The sequence below is a fragment of the Saccostrea echinata genome, unplaced genomic scaffold, assembly GCF_033153115.1.
Source record: "Saccostrea echinata isolate AGI-Se365-2 ecotype Australia unplaced genomic scaffold, CSIRO_AGI_Sech_v1 ptg000038l, whole genome shotgun sequence".
Lineage (NCBI taxonomy): Eukaryota > Metazoa > Mollusca > Bivalvia > Ostreida > Ostreidae > Saccostrea > Saccostrea echinata.
Window position 1 is genome coordinate 1,485,248 of NW_026889787.1, and position 15,131 is coordinate 1,500,378.

The window sequence follows — 15,131 nt, forward strand, 5'->3', positions numbered from 1 at the left end:
AATTTATGAAATGAATTGTAATTCTAGTAAACCGTACCTCTTTTTCGACCAGTTCAGTCAGCAGCTCTCTAAAGACCATTTCTTCTTCTTTGGGCATGGCACATATGAAGTGCGTGCAAAACACGACTGCCAGTAGGAACTTCAGCATTTTGACGTTTTTAGGTTCAGGTATTCTCTGCAAACACAACCCTAAAAGGTGTCGGCTGCTTTAAAAATTGTCGCAAATGATCGAAAGGATAAGGTGTTAGATTTTAGGGTAATTAAAGGAGTAGAATTTGATGTACGCTATAGATACAAAGACTACCGATAATTGTAGAGATTTATCACTTTACTTAGCATCTGACTGAAATCATGCGTTTCATTGGGCGTGGAATATTCGCTCTCTATTGGGTAGCGAATGTCACGTGCCTTCGTTCAGACCACGTTGGCAGAAAAAATCAAAGTACTCAGGGTACTGTAAGTCGGGCTGAATTAAAAAATAATATTGTTACTAATAAAAATAAGGGCTTCAGTGATATCATATTTGAAAACAATTTTTAAAAAATCGTATGAAAAATTTATTGTAAAAAAAAATCAATATAAATGTAAATGATATACCAAATTTATTTTGGGACCTAATACCACGGTCTTAAAGCTGACATGAACTCTTAAATATGTGATATTTTCATCCTTGTACGACTTATTTCATTCCCGTACTCCCTTTTCCGCCATATTTCTTTCAGATTCGCTCACTTATTTTACGGGCTATATAAACCCTGATGCTTTTTTTTTACACTTGAGTGATTTTCTAGCCTGGCTGTTGACATGTACACATCTCCGATAGCAAAGTTTTGGAACACGCCATGAACTGACCGAAAACATGTAGGCCTGTACACATCTCCGATAAAGCAGTTTTGGAACATGCAATAAATTTAACAATCCTACCAAAACTAGGATTTTTTTTTTGAAAACTGGAAAGGAGTATATAAAATTTGAATAATTTAGATGCAATGCATAAAAATCAAAACGGCAAATGCAAGTTTGGTATACATATATATTTGAACAATAAAGAAGAAAAGGCTACCACATGCATTTTTTTCCAGATAACACTGTACTCTTGAGCTTTATGCATGCTACACGGTATAAGCACATACTATGCAACTTACGCATTCAAGTTGTACATGCATGCATGCATGCCGAGAAAACGCGTCGAACGCTCTAAACTCATCTGCCTGAAATACTGCTATCGCTACAGGGATGTGCACATGTCGAAAGAATTATTTCCTATTTTCCTTTTATTGAAATATGCATCACAGAAGAAATAACTCCATTTGTAACTCAACGGCAAACACATTGTCACTAGCACTTGAACACACGTGGTCCCTGCCGATCACATTTTTGGTCAGGGAAAATATCGAAGGTGGAAATGACACTGGTGTTATTTGCCTGATTAGACAATATAGTCACGCAAATAAATTGTTTCAGAAATCGAACTAGGTGTTATCGGTACATGTAGTAAATATGTTCATGAATGTGGCTTCACTACTTCAAATTTATTACATAAACATACATTCTTGTTACTGATCTTACATCTTTTAAAGAGAATGAAAGGGGGGAGGGGGGGGGGGTGAATATGTAGAATATATTTTTTCAATATGTCAGAAAAAGGTCGGATTTCCCTTGATCAAATATATTTAAATACGTGCAATGAACTGGCCTCAACTATTTTAGATATAAAACTAATATATCTTAAATTTACAAACACTGAACAATTTGTTTCTGTAGACAGATTATTTTCAAATCAGAGCCCTTTTAGGCGTTACAAATTACAAGCACGATTGACACAATTACCAACAAGCACTGACAGACTTACTCAACTTCAATATACATATACAAAAACATATAATGTAATTTTATATACACATAAGCACAGACATAATTATGTGTATATAAAATAATCTGCATTACATGTTTGAAGTTGAGTAAGTATTACACTATTAGTATTATATGAAACTAATATTGATAATTGAAATAGTTCTACTGTGTACCCAAATGTAAAGTGGACTGATTCAACAATCCTCGCTTTGTCAAAGATATCACGAGGCGATGCAAAAGTACTAATCATTACATTACGTAAATATTATATAATTAATAGTCAAAGTTTGTAGGAAAGGAAAACATGTGCCCCTGAGAGTGCCCCCCCCCCCCCTCAAGTTTTTTTTTCAATTTTGATATTGTTTTTTTTTTTTTCTTGTCTAAAAATTTCTGGTAGGAACCCTCTGTGCTCTTCAGTGCTTCTAATAGGTATAAAGAAACAAAAAATTGACTTTGTTTCCTCTGGAATGTACGTGAGAAGGGTCCTCATGTTTCCATTCCCGTGAAATATAGTTTTCACAATTGTTTAGTTCCCCTTTCGTTTGGGTGTGTAGGTTTTTTTCTTCTTTTCTTTCTTTTTTTTGGCTTGTCTAAAAAAGGAGACTTTTTTTCAGCAGGTTTTTATCCACTCTGCCCCAGAAAAATTCCTTGATCTGCCATTATAAAGACTATAACATTGCACAAGATTTTTACTACATCGGATTTTTTAAATGCATTATTGCTCTTACATGTATAGATGCTTACACGAGAGAGAGAGAGAGAGAGAGAGAGAGAGAGAGAGAGAGAGAGAGAGAGAATATACTTGTATTGAAAATGCAAAAAATATTTATCCATAAACTTGCGGATAAGATTTCAAGTAATCCTTAAACTGTCTTTTTAAGATTTTTTCAAAATACAAGAAATTGATTATATAGGTACCAAATTTTAGACTGTCTGCGGAAACTCTCCAATCTGGAAAGGCTTCCTATACATGCATATAAAACAGGCACGTAGCACCGTTTCTCAAAATGTGTGTATGCGAGGGAGAATGGGTGGGGGGAGTAAAATGATTGACAAGCAAAAGAAAAACTGAAAACTTAGGCACTTAAAAATTGTGGGAAGTAAAGAAGAAAACAGGCACTTAAAAAAAAATCCGTAGTCAGGGGAGGGACAGATTCCATTCATAATATCATTTTCGGCAGAAAAATAATTGAATACAATGTACAATAATGTTGGATAAGAGTTTGGGGGGGGGGGGGGGGACACCCAGTCTTGAAATTAAAAAAAAATCCTTACAAAATCAATCGTAAAAGACAGGCCTGTAGAACGCGTGGGTGGGTTTTTTTCGAGCATAATGTTTTACTGTTTAGTATGAAACACACACTCAAAGGCTGACCCCTCCACTTTTTGTTGCACTATAGTCAAATCGTCGAAAAAGCGCCCCCCCCCCCATCACCGCCACAAAATAGGATTTTGGAGATTTTTATGCCCCCGGATCGAAAGATCCCGGGGGTATATTGTTTTTGTCCTGTCTGTCTGTTTGTCTGTTTGCCTGTTTGTCCGTTTGTCTGTTTGTCTGTTTGTCCGTTTGTCTGTTTGTCTGTCTGTCTGTTGTCAACTTTAACCTTGCCCATAACTTTTGATTGGTTGGAGCTATGACTTTCATATTTCACATGTGTATTCCTTGTGACAAGACCTTTCTTTGGGTACCATCATATTTGACCTTTTGACCTTGGAGTTTGACCCACTTTTGCAAAATTTTATGAGACTTTAACCTTGGCCATAACTTTTGAACAGTTGGTGCTTGTGGTTTCAAACTTCACATGTGTAATCCTTGCGACAAGACCTTCCTTTGGATACCAACCACCACTTTAACCTTTTGACCTTGACCTAGGAGTTTGACCTACTTTTGAAAAACTTTAACCTTGGCCATAACTTTTGAATGGTTGATGCTAGGGCTTTCATACTTCACATATGTAATCCTTGTGACAAGACCTTCCTTTGGATACCAACCACTTTGACCCTTTGACCTTGACCTAGGAGTTTGACCTACTTTTGAAAAACTTTAACCTTGGCCATAACTTTTAAATGGTTGGTGCTAGGGCTTTCATACTTCACATATGTAATCCTTGTGACAAGATCTTCCTTTGGATACCAACCACTTTGACCTCGACCTAGACGTTTGACTTTTATTTAAAAAAAACTTTAACCTTCGCCATAACTTTTGAACAGTTGTATCTAGGTCTTTCAAATTTCACAGGTGTATTCCTCGAGACAAGACCTTTCTTTGGGTATCAACATTTTTTATCTTTTGGCCTGGATTTTGACTTGCATTTCAAGAAACTTTAACCTTCGCCATAAGCTGCCATACGGGGGCATCAGTGTTTCACAAACACATCTTGTTTATTATTATTATTATTATTGTTATCATTTTTATTATATATATATATATATATATATATATATATATATATATATATATATATATATATATATATATATATATATATATATATATATATATATATATATATATATATATATATATATATATTATTGCTTGTCAAAGATTTTTCAGGTAAAGTGTCAATTATTTCTTAGATGCTAACCGACACACATGCCTGAAAGACACTCTGAGAAAAGGGAGTATCCCCCCCCCCCCTTCCACGTGGGTGTTTACGTATTTGTTAATTTGTGTTCTGGTTAAATGCTTTTTTGTCGTGTTCTAAATCATTTTCTTACACCAAATTACTCAGTTTATTTTTTAGATAGTCAGCAATCAGACTTTTTTTTAGTGATTTCTTATTTTTTACCCAGTCGCGCAAATACTTATTCCCTTTTTCACTTTTGATATTTTCCCTGACCAAAATCTGATCAGCACGGACTAAGTGTATTTGAGTGCTAGACTATACGATGATGTGACAACGTGTTTATTGTTGAGTATTTATCACACCTCCCAACCGTATCAATATTCAGGGTCATGAACCCAAGGGAGCATTCATTGCAGCAGATTATTATTTCCACAAAGAGAGACAACTGAAGAATTTTTAATGATATAGTCAATTTCTTTTATCAATTCAGATACATCAAGTCTGAAATTTGAAAAGTGTAATTAATTGTTTAAAAAAAGAAAAAGAAATTATTATGGTTTCACATCCTTTATTTAATTAACCAGGATCACATCCAATCAATGTTTATGTTGAGTTAGTATAAACATAACAACAGTCTGTCTAATTTCACAATACATGAATGTGCAACTTGATTTCCATTTAATAAATATCCTGATTTTCAAGTATACAGTATTTGATTTCACATGTACCTGGTAGATGTAAATATTTCTGGAAGGTATATACCTACAAAATTACATTCAGTTAATATTTGGTTAAAGTTAAATTATTTAACAAAAAATGTACATACAGGTATGTACAAAATTTATAATTGGGACTCGTGTATAAAAAAAAATGGCAATGTGAACAAACATCGTGTATTCATCTTTATTTACAAGAAATGAACTCCTACAGGTTGACAGACAATGGATTGTTGTACAACAAATGAAGTTGTAAATTACAGAGCATATGTTATAATAAAAATTAAATTGTTTAACTATGAAAAAAAATTAAAAAAAAATATTTAGATATCCTTCACAAGCTCCCTAAATTTTAAACAACTTATAATAAACAGAACTAAATACATGTACATGTACCTACTGAATTCTAGTTTTTTTTCCTTCATATTTAAACAAATTCTAGTTCCATTTTTTAAAATAATAAATCTAAATAAAAGCCACTGAAAGACTAACATTGTGTTTCTTTCTTTTACTGATAATCTGTTTTAAAATACATGTGTAATTAAAATATGTAATACATGTATATTAGACATGCAGTACCAGTGAGAGCTTGTTATAGCCCCCTACTTTTTTCCAAACATATTCTACTACTGTTTTATAATTAAATAAAATATGAAGACGCTAGTTTTATGTTACATAATATTTTGTAAACTATGGACTCTCTGAATAGGCAAATTCTTCTTTTCTTAGGAAGGGATCCTCAAATGATGTTTGGACAGTTATTAAGAATAGAAAAGATTCATCCCAATCCTCAGGAATTCAGCAATCATTTCTTACATTGCCTGGAAAATATAAATGCAATAATATATAAGATTGCTTTATTTATAATGCATCATCCATTAATTTGAATCAGTATAATACAGTCAAAGCTTATTATCTTGAACTCAATGGGACCGATGAAAAACTTTGAGATATTCAAGGGGTTGAGAGCTTGAGGGTAAGATACAAAGAAGAAAAATGTGGTTCAAGGGACTTCAAAATGACTTTGACATCTCCATAGTGATCAAGATATCACTCAGTGTTCGAGATACCAAAGTTTAACCCTAAACTGAGTATATAAAAAAAATCATACTATCATATCAATAACAGCGTGCCCCTTTGTTAGATCAAGCATGCTTAAGTTTCACATGTTGAACACCATATTTCTCACTGACTGGATGTTAAATTTCAATGAAATGAATACTACTTTGCATATGAAACATAGAATCCAGCAATAAACTGATAATACTGAGCAGTCGCACCGAATGATTGTTTACAATGACAGCATATGTAATAAGCAACAACACATGGTCAGTCAACACCATTGTTGGCTTCTCTGTTCATGTGCAAAATAGTATTTCTTATTATTGAAATTAAATGTCCAATCAATGAAAAATATGGTGGTCAACATGTGAAACTGCATGCTTTATCAAACAAAGTGACATGCTGTTATTGGAATAGTAGTATGTGCCATATATGGATGCAAAATCAATTTATTATTATACAGTTAAAGTATATCATTGAGGGAGTCAGCAAGATTCCAGTTCCCCAAGGCCAGCACTACTTCCCAAGGTGAAGCCGAGGGAAATAGTCCAGGTCGAGGGGAACTGGAATTTTGCTAACTCCCTCAATGATATACTTTTAACTGTTTTATTATACCGATACAAACTAAAATTTAGAGGATTCAGATAGCATGATTTCAAAGCAGGGATATCAATTAGCTTACTGAACTAACACATGATGATTAGTCCATTCACATATCATACCAATGTTAAAGTAAAACCTAGAGGATTACGGATAGCCGGGAATTAGCTTTCGAAGCAGAGATTAGCTCACTTGACTAACACATTGGGATAAGTCCATTCTTAACAATTTCTAGGGAAATAGTCACATCTAACGATCTAATGTTATATAGGGAAAAAATCAGTAGAGGTATGATAATGTTCATCAACAATATGCATGAGAAAAAGATTTGTACAAAATGAACCAATTAAATATAAATAAATCATATGCATTTCCAATGCAAGTGTTAGCAAATCATTTCTCTAGGTAATACTGATGAATGTCAACATACCCCAAGTAGTCGACATTGTTTGATTTTAAGATACTGAAGTTTAGCTGTACATAATTAGACGGCACTATATTCAAATGTTTCTCAACAACACATATTTTTCACATGTGTTGTAATAATAAGAGTTAAGCCCCTTTTCTATGCCCCAAAATATTGTTTTCCTTTCTCTGATATTTGTAGATATTTTAACCACATACAGTTTGTGAGTTCTGTTGATGATTTATAACCAGCTATTTTAAGTTGCAACTAGTTTGATGTTTAAAGATTAATTGATAGACAGAAAGATAAAAAACAAAATTAAGTCTCCTTAAAATTGAAAATAAAATTATGAAAACTTATTTTAGCCCCCTCTTAGCCTAAGATCCATGAAATGAATAAAAAGGATTTTCCAATATTTACATAAGATCCCCCCTCCTTAAATATTTACAGATAAATATTTTACCCCTAATTATGGCCCATCCTTAACCCTAGATTATGGGATTCCTTACTAAGATGAATTTATTCATGCATAATAATAGATTTATGGTGGGCCTGACTTTTAAAAGGCTTTTACCCTAAATATTTCAGAATAAAACTTTGATTCCCCACTGTGGCCCTACACTACCCACAGGGAATATGGTTCGAACAAATCTGAATCTGCTCTGCACTATCTCAGAGGATGCTAGCAAGATAATATGAGTATAATGACCTGTCTGTTCTTGACAAGAATTAAGACTTTAACAAGAGGCCCAGGCCCATGGGTTCACCTGAGGACATCAGCTAGAAAAAAAGCACAAATCAGTTCAGTATTGACAAGTTTACTTGGTGGGGGGGGGGGGGGGGATTTTATACTACTTGAGGATGCCTCAATATCCATATAGCATATAACTTTGCTGTTTTTGAGAAGAAGATTTTTAAAGATTTTTTAAAGACTTTTTTTCCAATATACTACTTTTTAAAACTTGATCCCTCATTGTGGCCCCTCGCTACCCCCCAGGGGTCATGTTTTAAACAAATTCGAATCTTCACTACATGAGGGTGCTTCCATATGAAAATCACCAATCATGGCTTTGCTGTTCTTGAGAAGAAGATTTTTAAAGATTTTTCTATGTAAAATTTGATTGGCCATTATGACCCCACCTTATTCCCAAGGGTCATGATTTGAACAAACTTGAATCTACACTACCTAAGAATGCTTCCATTTAAATATCACCAATCATGGCTTTACTGTTCATAATGTAACCGGTTCTTGTAGAAATTAAAAAAAAATGACTGCAAGATGGTATATAGGGTTGGATTCTTAGTATTTATTCCGTGGAGATATATAGTTGATTTCAAGATGAATTAAATGTTTTAAATCAACCCTAAAATAACAATAACAACATATAAATACATAGACAACATATAAACAAGCACATTCACTTTACAACACAAAACGATCACAATTTAAACACATAAAACATTCATTTAGGCCATTACTTTACACTTTATATAAACGCATTCAAAGGGCGATAACTCTTTGAAACTCTTACTGAATTAATGATGTAAATTATATTTCTCTATACTGAAATATTTACAATACTTTAAAAATATGAGTTTAACATACCAGTGTATGGAACTGAGTGATTTATCTCTTGATCAGGATGACTTTAAAGAATTATTACATGATGACCTAATGGATTAATAAATTATAAAATCATAATAATTCAAACCCAGATCTTAATTCCAAAGATCTACATGAATTAGATTAAAACATAACTTGCTCTTACTTTACAATATCAATCTTAACTTTAATAACTTTAGAACTTTCACTCTGGCACATTCATACTCATTTAGCAAGTTTATATTAAAATACTTTATTTTCATTCATTATCTTTAATTTTAGTTTATGATCATTAGATGTGTTTATAAAAGGTTTACTTACAGTTTATGGGTGTTTAATATACTCCAAAATATCAAATATTAAATTTTAAGCAATCACAAATCTCTAGCTACACCCTTCTCAGACAGTATCTTTGAATGGGATAATAAAACAAAGGTTTCCCGCCTGAATGGACAACTTTGACCAAACAATACCAACTGACCAATAGAATGTAGGAAAACAGACACTACCCTTATTTATAAATGGACTAATCCTTATATCTACCTTAACCCATAGTCTTTGGGTTAAACCATTATTTAAATAGGGATGTTTATGATTTAAACGTATAAATAAATAATATATTAGTAATGCAGGCGCAGCGCTTGTATAGATGTATGGATGAATGAATGAATGATTAATTCCTGAAATAAAATATATAGCATTAATTAAAATAAAATAAAACTAAGTACAACTACCACAAACTCCCCCCAGCTGAGAAATGACGTCCCTGTCATTTACTATACAGCAAAGCATAAAATGTAGTTGTATTTAATCTTTATTAACGAAACTGATGATGCTCTTCAATAAAAGTGTTCTTTCTTCTGGAACATCTGTCATAAAATACATCTGTCTGAGCATATCTAATTCTCTGTGTTTGGTATCACTACTGTCTTTGATCTGGTAAACTTTATAATCTTCAAGATGTTTCGGTGGTTTACGTTGCCTTGCAGATCTTCTTACCGACCTTTGTGCTTCATCTCCTGACCCTAAGCCACCACCCTCCTCTGACTGGGGTGCAGGGATTTCCCGGGTTTCCCTCACTGGCTCTGGTATGGCTTCTTCTTCTCTATCTTCTGTTCTCTCTTCAGCTCTCTCTTCAGCTCTCTCTTCCCTAATACTGTGTTCAGTATCTTCTAGAGCATTACCCTTCCTTGGTACCGGTACCTGCAAATAATATTCATCCTCAGAATCACTAAGATCTGCATTCTCCTCTACTTCTGTAACAGTTTCCTTGTTGTGTTCTTCCTTCTCCTGTGTTGGTTGTACTTTCTTTAATCTTGGTTTGGGCTTTGGCTTTTCTGGAACAATCTGCTGTTGGTCTGGGTCAATGCATCCTATTGGCAACAGAAGATTTCGATGTAGTGTTCTTGTTCTTCCAAGGCCATCTTCTCTTTGTACTTTATATACTGGTACGTCAGGGTTAGGTTGTTTGATGATTATGTATGCCTCTTCCTCCCATCTATCCGCAATTTTATGTTTACCGTCAAAGGCTACAATTTTCACTAAAACTCTATCACCTACTTGTAAATTAACACCTCTTACCTTCTGATCGTAATACCTACCTTGTTTTATTCTTGCTTTTTCTGCTGCTCTTAGTGCTAACTCATATGCGGACTTCATTCTTGTTCTTAGGTCTTCTACATATTTTGTCATTGTTTTCTTCTCTGTGTTGTTGATTCCGAAGGCTAGATCAATAGGTAACCTCGGTTCTCTCCCAAACATCAGCAGGTATGGTGATTGCCCTGTACTCTCGTGCCTAGTGCTGTTATAAGCATGTACCAATGGTGGGATGTAAGCTTTCCAATTGGACTTCTGTGATGGGTTGAGTGTTCCGAGCATGTCCATAAGTGTTCTATTAAACCTTTCACACATGCCATTGCCCATGGGATGATAAGGGGTTGTTCTTGATTTCTTCATCCCTGTAATATTGCACAGTTCTTTTATGATGTTACCGTCAAAGTTGGCTCCTTGGTCACTGTGTATTCTAGTTGGAAAGCCGTACTTGGTCATAAAATTTGTATAGAGGGCCTCAGCTGTTGTTCTTGCTGTCTGATTCTTTGTTGGGATGGCCTGGGCAAATCTTGTGAAATGGTCAGTTATTATCAGGATATGATGGTAACCTCCTTTAGATGGCTCCAAGGTCAAGAAGTCCATGCACACTAATTCGAGTGGATATGATGTTCTTATTGGCATTAGTGGTGCACGTTGATTGGTTGGTACTTTTCTTCTTAAACATCTTGGACATCCTTTCACCCAGTTGTCAATGTCATTGTTCATGCCATTCCAGTAGAAACGGTCCTTTACTAAAGAAATCAATCGGTCTCGTCCTGGGTGTCCAAAGTCATTATGCAGGCTTTTCAAAATGACTGGTACTACGTCTTTTGGGACTACCAACTGTTTCCTCTCTTTGTCATCTATCTTTGTTTTCCTGAATAAAATACCATCAACTAGGTCAAGGGAATAGAAGTTTCTTATAAGAGCCAATGAATGGTGGGATGGTGGTAGATCTTCCATTCTTGGTTTCTTCCCTGACTTTACATGATGGATCCAATTTCTGAGAACAGCATCCTCTTTCTGTGCTTCTATCCAATTGACCTGTTTAAACTGACATGGGGGTTGTGTGTTCAACTGGTTTACAATTTCTGAATCAAAAGATAAATTTTCTACATTTGGAATATCTAACTGAATTGAATTACAAACAGCCTTAAAACAATCATCTGAAATATAACAAGATTCAGTTGTCTGTCCTGTTAGTCTAGAGAGTCCGTCAGCATCTGAGTTTTTCTTACCTGGTCGATATTGAATTTCTAAGTCAAAATTGGCAAGAGCTGCCAACCACCTATGTCCTGTCGAATCTAATTTAGCTGTTGTGAGGACATAGGTGAGTGGGTTATTGTCCGTCAGTACTCTGGTCTTACTCCCCAGCAGATAATCTTTGAATTTGTCACACACTGCCCACTTCAGTGCTAAGTATTCTAACTTATGGGCAGGATAGTTCTTTTCTGCTTTTGTCAGCCCTCGACTTGCATAGCTGATAACTCTTTTCTGTTTGTTCTGTTCTTGATAGAGTACTGCCCCTAGTCCTTGATGGCTCGCATCTGTGTGGAGTTCAAATGGGATGTTGTAATCTGCATAACCTAATACTGGGGGTGATACTAAGGCGTCTTTTAGATGTTGAAATGCTTGCTGCTCTTCAGTGCCCCATTTCCATTTCTTTGTTGAATTCTTTTTAGCTGCCTTCTTGCTCTCTGTTGGAATTGGCATTAATTGGCATAGTGGTTTGGAAATTTTGCTGAAATTCTTAATAAATTTGCGGTAGTATCCTACGAATCCCAGGAACTTCCTAACCTCTTCTGGTGTTGTAGGGGTAGGCCAGTTGATGACTTTACTGGTTTTGTCCGGGTCCGTCTCAATACCTTTGTTGGAAACTATGTGTCCTACATACTTGACTCTTTGTTGGAAAAATGAACACTTCTTCTGGGATAATTTCAGTCCTGCATTTCTCAGCTTATCAAAAACTTGTTGAAGTCGTTGTAAATGTTCTTCAAAGGTCCTAGAAAAGATGATAATATCGTCCAGAAATATAAAGCAGATGTTCAGATGTAACTCACCTAGGCAGTCTTCCATTAGGCGTTGATATGTGGCCGGGCTGTTGGATAAGCCAAACGGCATACGGTTGTATTCGTAGAATCCTAATGGGCCTACAGTAAATGCAGTCCTTTCCTTATGCTTTTCCTCTATTTCAATTTGATGGTATCCTGATTTAGCATCTAAAACGGTGAAGTATGAATTCCCAGATAAGCTGTCTAAAATGTCTTCAATTCGTGGTAAGGCATAAGCATCTTTTTTGGTCTTGTTGTTCAACTGTCTATAGTCCACGCACATTCTTAATTCTCCATTCTTCTTCCTTACTAAGACAACATTACTAGAAAATGGTGATTTGGATCTTCTTATCACTCCTGCTTCTAATAGCTGTTGTAGATGGTCTCTAACTTCTTTATACATTGATGGTGGTATTCGTCTATGTCTTTGTTTGAATGGCGATGGATCTGTCAACTCAATTCTGTGTTTAACTGTTGTCACATGTCCGATATCTGTGTCTCCCTTTGAGAACATATCTTTGTTTTTCAGAATCATTTCTTGAACTGCTAAGTATTCATCTCTGCTTAAATTCTCCCTTGATATGTTAAATGAATCCTGTTCTGTGATTGTCTTGGAATTGGTTGCAGCAGACTCTTCAGGCATTTCTTCCATCGTGACTGGTTGAATCTCTGCAATAAGAGCTCTTGGTGGAACCTTTACTGTTCTAGTAGTAACATTGCTAACTGTAACTAGTACTGGTTCCTGTACTTGATAGTTGTAGTCTATAAGGTTTGGGATGATGTCTAAATCCTTTGGAATAGATGACTTGACTGTTGGTTGTATGAGAGCTATCGTCTGTTGATAAGGGATCATTCTGTCGACAAAACATTGGATTTGTACTTCTCCATTTGGTGGAATAATAATAGGTTCTCTTTCTGCTGACTTGATCAATCCTAATCTGTAATTGTTCTTCATCAACTCGCGTTCACGTAATGATAAACATCGAAATGTCAAATACCAGGGTGTATGTAGATTAGCCTTTTGTAAGAATCTATCTCCATAATTGTCCTTGGTATCTTCCATCATAACTCTCAATACATTAGTTCCTAAGAGTATGGGTACAGTCCTGTGGTAGTTTGTATCATCAACAACTAGGAATAAGCATCGGTGTTGTTTACTATCTCCTAGACCTTTTGATGAAATCTCTAACTCCACAGATCCTTTGTAGGGCAAACTACTACCATCAGCACACTGTAGTTGGAATGCCTCTTTAATATCTTGCACTTCGATGTCCTTCAGATATTGTTGGTAAAATGACTGACAAATAGTTGATACTGTAGATCCTGTATCTAATAATGCATTTGTTGTTAATCCATTTATATTCACTTCAACTTCTGTCGGTTCTCCTATAATCCCTGTTGATTGACGCTGTCTATGATTTCGACCTAACGTCCGCGTCTCGATGTAGGTCGAGATAGGTTTAACCCTCTCCTGTGATCTAGACGGACTCTACAACCATACTTCACATGACCTACTTGTCCACATCTATAACAAACTACATCACCATCATCTCTACTTCTGTATGAGGAATGTCCTTGATTCTGTCTGTAATCTCTAAATTGTTGTTGACCTCTTCCTTGACCTTGGAATTTTTCATTCATAAAAGGTTTCTGTGGTCTTTCTGCTTGGTATTTCTGACGCACTTCATTGATATCTTCCTTCATCTGGGACATTTTAGTATCCATTTTCTGTATCATAGCTTTCAGTTCGTCCATCTGTGGATTACTGGCTATAGTTTGGATTGTTGTTTTCTTGATGTCCTTTTTTCTTAGTTTGTCTTGTTCCACTTTCCTTATTGCTCGTCTTAATTCATCAAAATCTGTTGACTCCTTGAAGATATGACCAGTAATGTCCTTCAAGTTTTCAGATAAACCATTCCAGAACATGTTTCGCAGCATCTGATCTGTGTTGGTTGGAATGATTTCATCATTCTGGATGACTTTATTTAGGAGATCTTCTAATCGACAACTCCACTCTGACACATCTTCATTATCTCTTTGAGCTGCACTGTAGAACTGAGAAAGCAGGTTTTCATTGTCATCTACAGTTCCATAAACACTTTCAAATCTGTGCATTATTTCCTCTAATGATGCATCAGGTCCAAGTCTCATAAGCACTCTGGCTGCATTTCCACGCAATGACCTCCTCATGCTCTGCAGAAGTATGGCTGGTTTTACATCACTTTTCTTTAAACACTCTACTTCATACCGCCATAAATCATATGAGGTGTCACTTTTCTTATCTCCAGAGAAGGCTGGGAGTTTTGGAAGATGAGATGAAATGGTCGTAAATTCTGGTGAACTATTGCTTGCACCTGAAGTTGTGTCTCCTTGAGATAATCTTGGTGCTGTCCAGTGTGTATAACTTGTCATCCAAGCTTTTAGTTCCTTGGCAGACTTTGCCTTAGGTTTTACTCCTAACTCCTTGAAAGCTTTTGCTAGTTGTTGAAGTTCCTCAGAAGACATATCTTCTGTTGTTTCTGGATCTACACTCATGATGATGATTGAGTTGTGAGATTATCTCTAATTTCTGAGTACTTCACTTAACTAAATGTATACTTACTATCTATATTACACTAGTACTATACTACTGTCTATTGCTAGCTAACTACTCCTAATCTAATCTTAAGTTAATTGAAC